Raw genomic sequence first — 17389 nt, 5'->3', positions numbered from 1 at the left:
ATCATTGACCAGTAATAGTCAATACCACTCTGACTTTACAGTATGTGAGCTTATAAGGTTTAGCCTGGAAATAATGTTCAAGGGAAATACAATCCTACAGGTCAGTTTGAGTGATGTTAGATGTATATTCAGGTCAGAAGATAAATGAGGACAGCCAGAGGCAAAGCATTTAACTCATTCTGTCCTACAGAAATTAAACTTTCCCACAGGAGAAGTAGGTGGACCCCAGATGTAACAGGAAGGCAGCTGGTACTGAGTGGGGAAGATGGGAGTGAGAGGAATGGAGACCATCAGTGGTACTAACGAGCCATTAGAGCAGGAGACACCTGTCCTCTGAGAAAAGACAGGTCCTTTGCTGTGCTCATCCTATTCAATGGGAGTGTCTTCTCAGACTTAAGACACACTGCAATAAAGATCTGAAGTTGTGCTTTTTCAGTGTATGCCTCTCCGCCAGTGCAGCAGGAAGCTCTGTTTCCAGTGTCCTTGCACTGCTTTGCCAGAAATGAATAATCAGTACTTGTTAACAGCTGAATTTTTGCATGTACATTTACAATGCAAGAAAATGCTCTGTTTTGTTACGCTTATATTCTTATTTTGTTTGTTCTTTAAAATAGGCTGTAATAAGATCTTTATGCTGCCATAGTAACACTGGTTTGTTTAAAAAAATGAAAATAAGCAGCTTCAGAAGTATGATACCAGTGCCAGGTGTCTCTTTATCAGCACCATAGGTAAGTACAGTGCTCCTATGGGTTTCAGTGGGTTTGAAAAGTAGGTATGAGCATTTCTGAACAGTAACTGAATTTATAAATTAACTGATGCAGTCATAAATCATGGAGAAAAACGTAATCTCCAGATTAAGGACCCATTTCACTACTGACTTGTTCCAGGCATAAGCTCTACTCTTTTTGCATTTAATTTTTACAGTGTCAAACTTGAATACTGTAATGATGAACCAGGTCCCATGTAGTTATACAAGAAGAAAATAAGTGTAAATAAATCAAGATAGAAAGCTTTACATCATTTTTCCTAGATGAAAAGCAATGGAAAATCAAGTGTTCATCCTGTAGCATAAGTTTCCTACCATCCTCTGTTGCTATTATGACTATGCAGAGGAATTGGCTTTAAACAGGTAGGTGTCTGATACAAGCAGGCTGTAAACAGAATAGAGAAATAAAGATACAAACAATTATTTCATAAACATACAATGTCTATAACATCAGTTTAATTTGCTCATGTCTGCCTTCAAACCCTTAACTAAATAGTTTACTGAAAAAACAACAATCTGTTTCTGTTTCTTTGGAGACTTAAAGCAGATTTAGGAGAATGAACAAGATTCTGTTCTGCTTTGGACATCATCATCATCATCACCATCATCACTAACTGTATTCTGATTGAGGAACTTACTGATGGTGATGAATCCAGAAGCAATAGACACTGCCTTTACAGGCTTCAGCTGAATCTAACATACCTCGTGGTATTTTTTCTCCACCTCTTCTGGGTGCAATAATAAAAATATTGCCTCTCCCTGCCTCTCTTCTATTGTATCAGCCATGTATATTTGATATGGAAGTCTCTGAAAGACAGTAAGTCTGGAAAGTGTCCCTTTGAAATACAATCACACTTTGTAAAAAATATTATCTTTAAGTTTTTGGAGTTATTTCTAGTGATGCACTCTAGGTGGTGCTGATACAATGGAGTGTACACTAAAGGCATTCTGTAGCTAGTAAGAGTTATAAGAGACTTTCTGAAAGGCTCTTTCAAACAATATGTTCAGAAGTCATGGATTTGGAATTCTGGATTTTAATTTCAAATTTATTATTTTGGAACTTGTATTAAAGGTGTACTGATCTGGGATTTTTGTTTGGCAAATAAAATAGTTTGTTCTGTTAATAGAGTCTTTCAAGTAATTTGGGGTTTTCTTTTCAGATTCTTCTGAAACTACTGTGCTCTTCCCAGTCAAAGAAAGAGGGGTAGCTTAGGAATTTCACACCTTCTAAGGTTTTCTCTCTTATTTTCTTTCTAGGTCTTTGCATTTACAAACTGCTCAGACTGGAGTCTGTTCATCTTTTCCACGTTTCACTATAACTAATGTTTTCCCTTTTGCCTGATAAAATTTGGAGGAATGACATTGATGAAAAGGGAGGGAAGTTCTAGTAAGAATAGAATTCTCTAAATTTAGCAACTCTCAATAAATTTCCTTCAGTATGCTCCTAAATAAAGGAAGCCTGAAAAATCTTCAGGACAATGCCTGTTACAATCAAAGGAAACCCTTCAGCTTTTTCAGTTGGCTGCTCAATTGCTTCCGATGCACGAGAAGAAACAAAACAGCTGTGAATTACTCTGTTGACAGATATTCTAGAGACAAAGCGGGTACAGGGACTCCTTATATTCTCCCAGTCAGCACTGGTATTAGCTTGGATCCATGGCAAGCTGCATTAACATGGCACAACGCCAGAGCTTTTGAAACCTGTTAAGAGTCAAGGGTTATTACCTCTGGCACTTGGCCACAGTCATGGGGCTGAAATGTTTGTGGATCTGAGGTACTATGTCCACACAGGGCTGTGTTTCACTATGTGATGTTTACAGTTTGGATTGTCATCTGCCTTGTATGGTCTAGGCATACCCATATTGCTTGACTGCTATAAGTGATATACCAGATGGATGTTAATCCTTCTGTGAGCTTTTCATCTCTCAGATTCACAAGAACATAAGATGGATCTGGAAGAAACTGGTAGGGTTGACTTCAGAACTGGACATCTAGCCTAGCAGTAAAGTGTTACGGGTGGAGAATCTTTGGGTAGTAGGTTGGCCCTGGAGGGTTTCTCAAGCTGTCTCCTCTTGCTACTCTGATCCTCTTCCAAGATATAGTGACTCAGTCACAAAACTGAAATTGTTGAAGCTTGAATGTGATGTGAAGCCCACAAAAAATTGTCTTGATAACTATCTAGCTCCTCTTAAGAATCACATCCATACATCTCAAGCCAAAGGTAAAATGTATCAATCTCAGCATCAGCTGTTCTATGGCACTGAAATATCTGACATCGACCAAGCAAATGTGACAACCATCAAACTGGCGTTACCAGCCAGCTTCCTGCTACTGTAAATGCTTATAGAAATGACAGTAGGAGACTGAATTACTTCTGTTATTCATCATTCAGTCTCCATGATGGAAGCAGACCTTCTAGTGTCACTGGCAGCAGGTTCTCCAGTTTCTCTGGTTTTCCCTGTAGCACTGCTGCCATGTGTTCTGCCAGTGTACATATGCGACATGATCAGTCTTGTTGACTCAATGGTAGCCAGAGCTCTAACTTCCTTAGTTTCCTACTGGGGAATCCAGACATTCCTTTGGGTGCACTACCTTTAAGAATTTGGCCACAAGATCAGATAGAGAGATGAATATTTAGATCTTACCATGCTACTACCCTCTGTCCAGTTATCTTAATGTATAAGATAAGGTGACTTAATTAGAAAACCCCCTGTGGACAGCCTGCAATATTTCATGGAGTTATTCTCTTCCAGATGCAGGAGTTTGCATTTGCCCTTGAGCTTCATGAGGTTCATGTTGGTGCATTTGTCTAGCTTACTGAGGTCTGTCTGAAAGGCAGCCCTCCCTCGTAGCATAGCAACCTCTAATAAGCACTGTCCAAAATTAATGTTAAGTAAGTTAATCCAGAGCAGGAAGCAACCACACTTGAAATTCATTGTTTGAGCAATAGCACTATTTGCTACTGGAAAAAGTTAACAAGTTACTTGAATCTTTTCAAGCACAATTGAAAGCATATCCTCATAAAAATAGATGAGCATTTAACTCAGAGCATATCAAATATATGATCTAGCCATTCCTTAATATTATTCCTATGATGTACCCATTGTGAAACCTTTTCTGTACATACTGCATGCTTCCACATTGATTTAGATATTATGTTATATGAAAGATAAGCTTCTTGTAGTCTTAGTGCCTGTAATCACCCATTCACTTCAGATTCCATTTGTTGATGAATCCTGCTGTTTATCCTCTTGCTTCAATTAAAAAAAAAACAAACAAAAAACCCCCCAAAAAACCCCAAAAAACAACTCAGATCTACATAGCTTTCCTCATGATTTTTCAGAAATTAAAATAACTCTAGCATAGCTGTTTCAGAAGGGTCACATAACTGAACTTAGTGTTCTAGATATCATCCTGGATGTTTGTATGGTGAAGTATCATCTGTATTTTCCATGCTATTGAAAAAAGCCTTATTAAAGTAAGAATACCTAATGTACTGATAATTGGTAAGAAAAAAAATAATGTGGTTAGTATCAGCTGAGACACATGTCTATTTATCAATACTTCACATTTTTGTGCTCTTTTTTTCATAGTATCTCCACATTTTGACAAAAGAAGAGTATTTTACAGATTTAATATCCATGTTAACTGCATTTGTGTGGAAAAAGGATATGGTTCTGGGGTCTTCAGCTCTATGGCTTCCTTCATAAGCAATATTATTCTTAAATTTCAGGTTCCCGAAATTTTCCAGCTGAAAACAAACAAACAACCCCACTGTTAAGGTTTTCATAGAGAAGAAAATATTATTTTTATGAAAAGCATTCAAAAGCAAAGAATACATTGATAGCTTACTTAGGTTTAAAATTTTGCCTTTTTAATCAAAATATTGAAAAAACCCCAGTATGGATTATTTTCTTTTATTTTGCTCTGGTTCTTCCTAATCTTTCTGTTTCCTTTTTCTGCACTGGATATAATAAGTGAAGTTTAAGATTTTTGGGGTTTCCTCTCCCCCCAGTTTATCATTTCCTATCTAGGAAACATTACAAAATAGCAGAAGAAAAAAGGAACTCTTGTCCCTTAGCTCTGTAGTAGTATCACAGTAGTGAAACTGCAATATTTGCAAAGCCATTTAGTTGTATGAGAAAAGGAGAAGGAATGATGTAGTCAATCATTTTTAGTGCTTGCAGAGGTGAAAAAAAAAGGAAGTAGAAGAAAGAAAGAAACAGCATTACAAATGTCAAGAGGAAATATTTTTAAAATAACAGAGTTGTTACATTTTCAGTCTTGTCAAATGGATTTTTTTTTCCCAAAACATTGACATATGCAATAATTCTTTTCCCTTTTTGTGAAAATCTCAAACTTACTGTGAGATACGTGAACTCTACTAGCTTCAGTACACTCATTATCCTTGGTTCTATATTTGTAGCACATGCTGATGCAATGGAATATGTGATATTGTGTAAACAAAGATTATTGAGGGCTGGGTGGGGGCTTGCTGGCTGACGATCAGTCCAGATAAGATTCACATAATTTTGCAGGTTTACAAGTACTTCAGCTGAACATAGGCTGTGTTCTCAGTGAACCTATGCCAATTTTGTGACAATAGATGTGTGGCTGAGCTACTGTGTCCAGATTAAAAACTGGTCATTCCGAATGTTTGAAACTGGATGTATAGATTTGGCTCACCAGTGACAAAGAAACATCCAACGCAAAGCTGTTAAAGAAGCCCAAACCCTTCGGTCTCTCCTGAACCAATACTCTGACTCCAGACCACACTTAGGGGATGTCTGTGATATATTTGAAAGAGCTACGAACTGCACTAAGCACTGCTGATTTCCTCTGATTTCTCACATGAGAACAGCAAATATCTCAGGGTCTGACCTTTCTACAAAGATTAACAAATGATCTCTGCTATGGTGAGTTTAAATTTTCTCCTGGCTTATTGCTGATTCACCCAAGAATGAACAAATGATTTGAAATCTTTGAACTGATTCACATGTATTTCCCATTGGAGTGTCTGACACTCACTCCAGCTGACTCTTGCAAGAGGTGCATCTTATATTTTGGGGGGAAAAAAAAAAGAAAAAAGGAATCTTAGGAAGAAAATGGGTGATGTCTACTCTCTCTGCTAAAAGGATTTAGTTTCTAGTACAAGGTGAACAGTAAAAAAAAAAAAAAAAAGCTTAAAAGAATGCGGAAATATTTTGTCAACATCCCACTCTGAACATTTCCAGTTCCCAGTAGACCCATACATTAAGACCTGCCAAGTCCCACAGTGCCTTGCACAGCCAGAAATGAATGAAGACTAAAAGCAAACATAATTCTGATTTGACTTGTAGAACTCCTTGAATAATAAACATTTTAACCTTTCTATTTTTGGTGTCAAACTAAAATGCAGGGAAAAAATACAGAAAAGACGAAAAGACATTGAAAACAGAGAAAACAGCAAACTAGCATTGCTTCCCTTTTATCTGGCAGACTTGTTCCAGCTAGGCAAGCCTATGAGTGCAGTCCCTTCAGCAGAATACGAGCAGGTTTGTACTGTAACACAGCTGTGTGGTGGCTGGATAAAATCTTATTTCTGAATGCTGAACAGGACGTAAGTAGGTAGCTTCAGAACTTGGAGCGATTTCCAGGATGTCAGCTGAATTGAACTATGCTGCATGGATTGTGTCCACAATATTTCTTTTCCATAAAAGCTGTTGTCATCTTGTGATAATCCCTATAGAAAAAACTTTAGAAGAGATGGTTCTGGTGCTGAGATAATGCACTGCATCTGAAGAGATCTGGTTTATGCTATATGGATTCTTATGCTACATACTTATGAAATATGGCCAACAACTGCTGCATGCTATTTGCTCTTTCATTCACACTCCAGGCAATAATAGTAGCTAAATAAGATCCTTATTTTGGTAGGTTTTTAGAGAGGATGGTGGTGCTAAATTTTTTAAAGGTACATTTCACTGTGACTCTGTGTTAGACCTGATTAATTCAAAGACTGAAGCATGGCAGCAAAATGTGGTAAGGCAAAAGACAGAGAGATTTCCTAGGGAAATCTGTCTATAATATTGAAATTATTCTGGGAAAACTCTGTCTCCTGCTCAGTATAACTTCTAGAAGGAAAGTTATTTCACCAGAGGAGCAAAATTGTCTCTCATTCTCTTGGTGGCTTGTAACCATTTTAGCCCTGATTGAACCCTATACATTTTCTTCTTCTATGGTCAGAGCTGCTTAACTTTCAGCTGTATTCAACCAAGATATCTCAAGTACTTTCCCTCTTGAATGGTATTCTGAAACACTGTGAGACAGTGGCATGTGGAGGAAATCCTGATCCATACAGCATATGGAGGAAATACTGGGACTTTTCACTCTTTGGGGATTCTAAGAAGATATCTTTAGTATTCTTCCATTCTGCTTATAAAGCACTGTTCTAATTAATACAACTCTAGCTGACACTTCCGTTAGAAAAATATGTATTGTCCTGGTAAGAATTCAAGGGAAAATGGAAATTATCTCATTCTTCTCAGCTCCCACTCCCCTTAAAGAGGAACTTAAAACTGAGCATTTCTTCCTGAGCTAGGCTGGCCTCCACCCCAAAAATGTTCTGTTCTTAGAGAGGGAAGGAAAAACAAAAACAAAATGTTTTTACTACTCTCCTGAATGGAATGAGCACAGATCAGACTCCCTGGGTATTTGAGAAAGGAGATGCTAAGCACATATGTTAAGAACTCCACCCACATATAATAAGTCGATGGGAAAAAAAGTAAACCTCTGAATCTTCAGGTCTCATAAGAAATGAGGTCAAGACTTAGGTGCAAAGGAAATGGAAGAGCCTACAAGACTAGCCAGATGTTTTGTGAATGCCAATAGTGTCTAAGTGTTGTTCCGTAACAGATCACAGCTGGGAGTGGGTCTCCATCTTCAATGGTGTCCAACTTCAACTACCTAAAAGGAAGTGTGAAACTCATTTGGTAATTATAGAATAACATGTTGAAATGCGGAACACCTCTGTACCTTCAGGCAGCATATTAGTTTATGCCGTCAAGAGTGATCTTTTTTTTTTCCTCAAAACCACACAATCATTTCCCGAATTAAATATTATCCTTCCAGTTTTATTCTGAAAGTTGTAACTTTAAGTAGAATTACTTTTTAGTCTCCTGAGGTCTTGTTCTCTTGGCATCTACAGATGCTTTATACAGATGTGTCTCTCATTAATTTCTTCTCTTTCCAGCATTTATCATGTCTCAAAGTTGGCTATATCTGAGTCTACCGCTAACTGAAGTGCAGAACAGAATCTGCCAGTTTTTTGGACAATGACTGTGTTTTCCCATTTGCTCATTTGAGTATCTTTCTCATTAGAGATTCTGCAAGATAGGTCTGCAGCTATTTAAGATACTCTGTGAGATAACTTGAGTTATCCCATGTTATAGTGTTCTGTGATCCAAATATTTTGTTTGTTCCAGCAATTGATTTTGTGTTTTCATATTTAATATTAAATCTGTTGTGGTGGTACTTTCATGGGGTGCAGGGTGACATTTCCTCCAGAAGTCACCGTAGTACCCATCCCTTATTTTAAAGTGTTGTGCAGCTGGCAAGCTCTGTTACTGCTATTTCACACAACTCTGTCAGGCTCTATTTATCTGCGTGCCCTCTGCTGCTCCAGAGTCACCCTGATGGAAAGTCATCTCTGGGTTGAAGTGCTGGCCAGATGCCATGCATTGCCCTGTGCAATGGGGCTCCGTGGAGGGGGGTCACATACCTGTCACGGTCCTGCTGGCTGAGCAGTCATGCCTCGTGCTTCAGTGTGGTGCTCTGTTTAGGTCTTAGATTTCATTTGTACCTGCTCAGTTTTTAAGTCCCTCGGAACTGCAGACACTGCAGGGCTGGACTCCAAGCGGTTGTGGAGTCCTCATACGTATTCAGCCCCATATTCTGTTCAGATTTCCACTTCGTAGTTTTAACCATTCCCTACATATATAGCTTAGCAATGCAAGTTGCTTTTCCAGATGACCAGCTCTCCTGGATTATCTTGTGGCATGTGACAGAAAGAAATGAGTCTCCTCACTCAGTATTTGCCCCCTACACTCAGATATCTGTTGAATTTATAGGCAGCAGCTATATTAGTATATTCAAGAATGCCTGGCAATTATCCTGGAACTGGATTGTCTGTGCTTGTAAATTGTTAGGACAGTCCCGGTAAAGAATTCAGTATGTTTGTGACATTCTCTGGACAATTCATGGACTTGGCTTGCCAAAGAGAATTGGCACCACTACAGGTAGATTTCTTACAACCTGTTTGATTTGAAGGCTGTGACAGTTTATTAATACAGACTTGAGGTGGACTGTTGTAATTGTTCTTGGTTACTGTAGGTGTAAGCCATACGTCCTGAAGCTGATGTGATGTAAAAGACAAAGTGTTTGCAAGCTGTCTCACGATCAGCCTTTCTGCAGACTCTCAAAGCCTTATTCTGCATTACATCTTTTTGTGTTTCCTAAGTTAGCTTTAGAGTGTGAGAAAAAGCTGAGGTGGTTTCTATGCCCACAATATGCACAAATCTGCAACATTGGAGACCACAGAGTCATAGAATGGTTTGGGTTGGAAGAGACCTCAAAGATCATCTAGTTCCAACCCCCCTGCTGCGGGCAGGGACACCCTCCACTAGACCAGGTTGCCCAAAGCCCCATCCAACCTGGCCTTGAACGCTTCCAAGGAGGGGGCATCCACAACATCTCTGGGCAACCTGTTCCAGTGCCTCAGCACCCTCACAGGGAAGAATTTATTCCTAATATCTAATGTAAACCTACCCTCCTTCAGCCTAAAGCCATATACTCCTTGTCCTATCACTCCATGCCCTTGTAAGCAGTCCCTCTCCAGCTTTCTTGTAGGCCCCTTCAGGTACTGGAAGGCTGTTCTAAGGTCTCCCCAGAGCCTTCTCTTCTCCAACTCTCTGCCTGTCTTCATAAGAGAGGTGCTCCATGTTTGTGGCCCGCCTCTGGACTCGCTCCAACAGCTCCATGGCCTTTTTATGTTGAGGGCCGCAGAGCTGGACGCAGTACTCCAAGTGGGGTCTCACAAGAGCAGAGTAGTGGGGTAGGATCACCTCCCTCGACCTGCTGTCACACCTCTTCTGATGCAGCCCAGGACACAGTTGGCTTTCTGGGCTGCAAGCGCACATTACTGGGTCATGTTGAGCTTCTCATCCACCAACACCCCCAAGTCCTTCTCCTCAGGGCTGCTCTCAATCCATTCCCCGCCCAGCCTATAGTTGCGCTTGGGATTGCCCCAACCCACGTGCAGGACCTTGCACTTGGCCTTGTTGAACTTCATGCGGTTCACAGGGGCCCACCTCTCCAGCCTGTCCAGGTCCCTCTGGATGGCATCCCTTCCCTCCAGCGTGTCGACCGCACCACACATCTTGGTGTTGTCAGCAAACTTGCTGAGGGTGCACTTGATTCCAGTGTCCGTGTCACCAACAAGGATGTTAAATAGTGCTGGTCCCTATACCAACCCCTGAGGAACACCACTCATCACCGTTCTCCACTTGGACATTGAGTTGTTGACTGTAACTCTTTGAGTGTGACCATCCAGCCAATTCTTTGTCCACCGAGGGTTCCATCCATCAAATCCATGTCTCTCCAATTTAGACACAAGGATGTTGTGCAGGACAGGTGGGAGTTTTCCTTACAGGAGGAAGAACTACTTAGATCACAGGTGTGATCCAAACTTTAGAGGAAGTCTTTCCAGTATGTTATGTGCTACTAGCAAAATATTATTATATTGCTAAGTTCCTTTATGTCAGGATGCTGGCTGCCAAGATGCTTTAGCTTCCTGGATTTTTTAACCTTTATTGTAGCCATATCTTCTCTCTTTCCATCTGCTGAAATTCCTTGAATTAAGAGTACCTTTAGCATAGTAATAGGCTTAGAAAACAAAAGGTCAGTAGAAGCATTATTTGTCTTGTGGCTTCATTAATATCTTCAACTGTTAGAGCAAATTAGTCAGTAAATCCAGACAAACACTTTCAAGAATGCATTTCTCTTCAGATGGCTGCAGCATCCTACTTATTTTACAGTATAATCTGTACCAATGTGTGTGCACAAGGAAGCCTATACCTGTGTCCCAGAGGAGCACAAAGACTATTTAGCGAAGTGGTCCTTTCCGTGCTCTCCGGACAACTCCCTTCCACTCCTGCCACAACCCTAAGCACTATCAAGCAAGAAGCAGAGCAGCCTATTTTCCTAGTTTGCCCACCAGTTTATTTCATAATATCCTTCTCTGATTTGTGGGGAATGCTCAAGGTTAACATCTGGAAAAGTGCTGCCTTCAGAAGTGAACAAGCAATGATGAGCTCCCTGCTACTCTGTTGAAATATTTAGTTTGTCTCTGGTCTGTGATTGCATCAGTATCCACAATTAGCCTTTTTTGGTCAAGAGGCTGATCAGCCACCTGCTCAGCATCTTCCCCATATCATCCTCTTTGAACATATCATATACTATATACCCTATATAGTAAGGGTAAATTGTGAAAATGTCTTGCCACTTCCAAGATTCAAGACTGTGGGGAGTTTTTGGGAAAAGAACACCAAATAACAAAGGAAGACAGATGATAAATTGTGAATAGAGACCTACAGTGTGGGCAATATTGTCTTTTTCCTCTTTTTTTTTTTTTTTTTTTTTTTGAATATCAGAGATGCCACAGTGGCCAAATGTAAAAAATGTCATGAGTTGTGTGAGAACTGTAAAAGTAGGAAAAAGAGATGGAACTTTTAAAATATTCCCAAGAGACATACCCAAAGACAGAAGAGGATATTTCTCTGACATGTGTGTACTTTGGGAAGCGCTCATCACATTCTCCAGGGACATTTCTAATTATGTGACAGAATGTAAAAAGAAATGAAAGATCCTCTTACTTTATCACCATTTGATAGCCTAAGATGCCATTTAGAGTAGCCTGTTTGCACAAGTTTGTATCTATGAAGACAAAACAATGTTTGTAGATGATAGCATATTCTTTTAAAAGTGCACATTTGTGTAGAGGAAACAAAAATAAATGTGAATATATAAAAAAAAAATTTATTTTTCACTTTTATGTTGTATGTTCTTTATTGATAATTCATTAGAATCATGAATGCTTATGCTTTGGGTTTGCATGGCAAGGTTTTGGTAGCGGGGGGGCTACAGAGGTGGCTTCTGTGAGAAGCTGCTAGAAGCTTCCCCTGTGTCTGACAGAGCCAATGCCAGCCGGCTCCAAGACAGACCCGCCGCTGGCCAAGGCCAAGCCCATCAGCGATGGTGGTAGCGCCTCTGGGGTAACAAGGTTGGGGGGAAGCGGGGGGAAGGAGTGGCAGCTTTTGCAGCCAGAGAGAGGAGTGAGAAGATGTGAGAGGAACAGCTCTGCAGACCCCAAGGTCAGTGCAGAAGGAGGGGCAGGAGGTGCTCCAGGCGCCGGAGCAGAGATCCCCCTGCAGACCCTGGAGAAGACCATGGTGAAGCAGGCTGTCCCCCCTGCAGCCCATGGAGGAAGGATGAGGGGGTGTAGCGATTCCACCTGCAGCCCGTGGAGGACCCCATGCCGGAGCAGGTGGAGACACCTGAAGGAGGCTGTGACCCCATGGGAAGCCCACACTGGAGCAAGCTCCTGGCAGGACCTGTGCACCCATGGAGAGAGAAGCCCACGCCAGAGCAGGTTTGCTGGCAGGACTTGTGACCCCATGGGGGACCCACGCTGGAGCAGTTTGCTCCTGAAGGTCTGTGCCCCATGGGAGAGACCCACGCTGGAGCATTTCCTGAAGGACTGTAGCCCGTGGGAAGGACTCATGTTGGAGAAGTCCATGGAGGACTGTCTCCTGTGAGAGGGACCCCAGGCTGGAGCAGGGGCAGAGTGTGAGGAGTCCTCCCCCTGAGGAGGAAGGAGCAGCAGAGACAAGGTGTGATGAACTGACCACAACCCCCATTCCCCGTCCCCCTGTGCCGCTGGCGGGGAGGAGGGAGAGAAATGGGGAGTGAAGTTGAGCCTGGGAAGAAGGGAGGGGTAGGGGGAGGTGTTTTTAAGATTTTATTTCTCATTACTCTACTCTGTTTTGCTTGGTAATAAATTAGACGATTTCTTTTTCTAAGTTGAGTCTGTTTTTCCTGTGACGGTAACTGGTGAGTGATCTCTCCCTGTCCTGTCTCGACCCACAAGCCTTTCATTGTATTTTTCTCTCCCCTGCCCAGCTGAGGAGGGCAGTGATGGAGCAGCTTTGGTGGGCACCTGGTGTCCAGCCAGGGTCAACCCACCACGGCTTATTAAAACTACATTCTGTCACTGCTGTTACGATGTTGAAATGCATTTGTTGACATTAGTTGCAACTGTCTGGAGATGCTTACAGTGTACAAGTCTACATCTGGACTGGTCACCTTCTGTCCTTTCTGTAGGCAATTAAAAACAACAGGCATTTCCAGAGTTCAGTTTCCTCTCACACTTGCAGCATGTACTATAGAGGCCTCATCTTTTGCTGCTAAAAATCTTCAAGAAGAATGCTAAAATTTGTATTATGTCTATCTGCAGTGCTCTCACTGTTATTCTCACAAAGGTTCTTCTGAGCATAATTCTCATCAGCATAGCTTTTGCCTCAGAACCCTCCAGCTTTTTTTCACTCTGAATTCAGCAGTTCTCCAGGGAGAATTTGAATAGTGTCGTTCTCCCATACAAGTATCTGCTGGAAGATTTCTTTACCACAGAAGCTAAGAATGAACTGTTTTTCTCAAAGTCATTGGACAAATGACAATATCATCAATGTCGAGAGAGACTCCAAGAGCCAAAGTTCAATTTCTCATTTTAGAAAAACACTATGTAAAAATCTTCAAGTTAGGAACATTTCCAGGCTTCAGTGCATGAACATGTTTGACTCATTACTGGAAGCTGCTTGTAGTGGTTAGTGGCAGTCACTGGAGACTTCCTGGTAAACTCCAAGACCTGCTGGGCAAAAGGTCCACATAAATCTTATGAGTGACTACAAAAAAGTTGGGAAAACTGACAGAAAGTTGGAAAATGGGCAAAGCTAGTGATAATTTCCAACACACTGGAATAGGAGTGACCAGATGAAATAATTTTATTGAGAGAAACACATATTTCATTAAAATAGTCCAGTGGTTGATCTATGAACACAAAATGAGGAAACGGTGATCAAGAGCAGTGGGAGACGGGGAGTGTGCCTGTGATGATAGCCACATGCATCTTCTTTGTGTTGACAAGAGCTCTTTTGTTTGTGGAGTGGTTGGTTTTTTAACCCTATTCTGCACGCAAGATAACATATCTAGTTTCACTTCACTAGATTAATTGATTAATTAATAGTCTAACCATCCATCTAGGTCTCACTTTTGAAAGTGCATTTTTTTGTCAGAGGTTATATCTAATTAATAACCAAGAGTGAAATCCATCTCTGGAATAATTTCTACCTGCTTCATTGGCCTGTAGTCTGAATATTAAAACATTTCTTCAGAACTCATGGGTTTCAAAATGGAAAACGACCCAAACCAAAACAACATAAATAGTACAGAACTGTTTCCTCTAGCAGAAAAAGAAATATAAATGAACTTTACAGGCAGAATAAATTGGCTGCCATGTGTCTGACTACACAGGCTTATAGTTCACTATAGAAAAACATCTGGTTTACTGCAGGTCAAGTTCTGAATTGTTTTGAGTCTGTGTGGGCATACATGGAAATTATATGGAAAAAAAAATAGAGACATAGCTCTAGGGCCAGGAAAATGCTGAAAGGCTCAGTTCTCCATATAAACTAAGGGAAAGAAGGAAGTGGATATACAGAAGTCTTCTGAATATGATGCCTGTCTTAGAGTTGCAGATTTGTCGTAACGGGCATACCTGAAAGGATTTATAGCTGATAATATCCAGATCAAGGAATGTTCTTCCCAGAGATAACATTACCCTGCTGAAATACAAGAGGAGTTTCATACGAGACAGTGCTTGGTCCATCGTCTCCTTAGAGAAGTCTCTTAGAGCCAAGTGCAGAAGTTCATAATGGAGGCAAAAGTCTAGAAATATCCTTCTTTCTCCTTGTTACACATTTCTGATTGAAAACATCAGAGACATTCTAGACAAAAATGTTGTATACATTCACCTTACCACTTTGTAAGTAAACACCAGGTGAATGTAATGGACAACAGACCTCCACTATGCCCTAATTTTTACAAGAAATATACAGCAAAATTTTTTTGATGTATTTGTCTGGTATAATATATGCAATCTGAAAGCATGACTGTGAAAATTCTTTTATTTGTAATAGTTTTGACAGCTTAGATGCACTTTTCCATAATTAATTAATAAAGAACGTACAAGGGGGTTATGGTATTTAAGTAACAAAGCAAAGAGAAGTTGTATTAAGCATTAGGAAAAAATGAGCTTATGGAAATAATGGTCACAGTGGGAAAAAAAAATATCAGATTTCTTTTTGTTTTGGAAAGTAGACTAACGAGGAAATGAAATGTGCAAGTGATCATGATAGCCTAAAAACACCAACCATGCATTTTGAGGAGAATGGAGATCAGATGTTCAGGTCAGAAAAAAAAAAAAAAAAAAAGATAGTAATATTTTATAACAAAGAAGGTTTCCATTAGATCTTATGAAAACCTTCTAACTGTACCGGTAGTTAAGCACTGGGACAAGCTATATATGAAGATTATAGAGATCCCTTTGTTTTATAGGAACAAATGGGATTAATTTCTAGCAGGGACTGTTATGGCACACTAAATCCAGCCATATTTAACCCAGTGAGACAGAATGGAACTGCTTTTGACATCCCATGTACTCCTGCATTTCATTACTTGTGGTGTCTTTATAAGAATTAGGACAAATCTGAAGATTTTGTTTCAACAACATGATTTCTGTCCTCATTCATGTGAATTCTAGTGTGCCTTTACACATACTCAGCTTGCTCAGTGACCTCTTCTTCCTCAGTCTTTTTTGCTACTTCCAAAGATCCTCACGATAGTTTCCCTTTCCTTACTGAATGTTACACTGAAATACTGTACCACATGCCTTAATGATGTATGCCAGATTAAAACATAGTCGTTTACTTAATTCAAAGAAAATTACAAGGATTTCAAAAACTTTTTTTAGTCTGAGGATTTTTCCTACAGCCTCCAATCATGTGGTCATGCACTGCTTTTAACAGGACTCCAGGGCTCAAAGGGGAGTCCAGAGTGAACAAAACAGTATCAAAGAAAGCAAGCTGCGTATGAAATTCATCCAGAATAACTGAGGAGTGCCTAGTTACCTCAGTATGCAGGCTCTTACCATCTGAATTAGCCACCCTAGTGTGTAGGAGGGCTTGCCTGGACCTGCGGGGTGAGTCAGAGCACTGAAGTTGGGTACCAAGATTCATGGCACGATCAAAGGTAGGAGACCGTCACCTCCAAAGAGGTGCTGAACTCTCCAAAGAGGTGCTGAGTGTGAAATTTAGCTTAGACTTTTCCACCAAGACAGAAGATGGTAAAGAGATCATAAAGTAAGATGGTTCTGTAAGCTAGTGGTTGGGTACCCAGCAGTAAATAGGCACTCAAGAGTATATTTTGTTTATTTTCTTTTCATCTAGTACTTACCAACTGGTAAAAAAAGCAGAAGAAGGGTTTTCTCCTTTCTTTTTTGAAAGTTTTAAGCTCACCTTTTTAGGTCTGAATTGGGATGAGAGTTAGGTGGGAACCTCCATGGCTGCTCTGATCAAGAAAATTTATGGACCCGATGGCATAAAATATAAATGTCATCTGAACCTGACCATATTCAGGGTTACATCATGCTGGAGAGTGAACATTAGGATCCTCTTCATTAATCTCAAGCTTCTTAACTGGTCTTCAGGTTTATCACTGGCATCAAAGTAGGTGATTTGCATCTTATCCAGTGTGTTTTTCACAATAGGCGCAAATAAATTCAGGTGAACCTTATTACCTTATTACCTATGAATGGAACTTTACTTCAGAAATTCCTAGGATGTTTTGCTTTTTAAGGATGTCTCTAAGACTTCAAAACAGCTATTAAGGTAAGGAAATTGTTTAGCTATTTTCTGCCTGTTTCCTTCTTCTGTTGAGCCTTTAATAAAAAACTAGAACATTGCTTAGGCGGTGATGGGAAACACAGGTAGTGGGCTGAAACCTCCTCGTATTTATGGCAATGTACTCATTTTATAGTTCCTAATCTTCCTTCCCTCCCATCTCCAATTGTTTCATTAACTGATGGCAATTTCTAAGAGCCTGGAGAGAGAGTTTTGCAAGAATGGAGCTGCACAAACAAGATTTCAGTGAAGTCCTTTGTCTCATGTTATGCAGACAGTCAGAAAATATAATCACAGTGCAGCACTAGCTGTGTCAGTTATGGACTGGTTGGTATTGCATTTCTGTTCAGCACTAAATGGAAAAAGACCTGATACCCACTCGGTGCATATAAGTGCATGGGGGATCTGGTGCTTATGAGGAGCCAGCTAACACTGAATACTAACACTGATCTACCTTGCAGGTAGATCTAAGAGCCTCTAATGTAGCCAAACAGCAGTGGAAAAAGGGAGGAAGATGGAGAATGAGTCAGCCCACCCTCTCTGGGTTGTGGCTCCCTCAGCAGCTCCACAAGTG

At 40.5% G+C, this 17389-nt stretch overlaps 1 long non-coding RNA gene across 1 annotated transcript in view; it reads right to left on the bottom strand.

The window, feature by feature from the left end:
- Nucleotides 1–17389, bottom strand: part of LOC142604867 (uncharacterized) — a 293244-nt gene that overhangs the window by 29204 nt on the left and 246651 nt on the right. The window lies entirely within an intron of this gene.

The sequence above is a fragment of the Balearica regulorum genome, chromosome 1 (genome assembly GCF_011004875.1).
Source record: "Balearica regulorum gibbericeps isolate bBalReg1 chromosome 1, bBalReg1.pri, whole genome shotgun sequence".
Taxonomy (NCBI): domain Eukaryota; kingdom Metazoa; phylum Chordata; class Aves; order Gruiformes; family Gruidae; genus Balearica; species Balearica regulorum.
The sequence above is the reverse complement of the archived record's forward strand: the minus strand, read 5'-3'. Positions and strand labels throughout refer to the sequence as shown.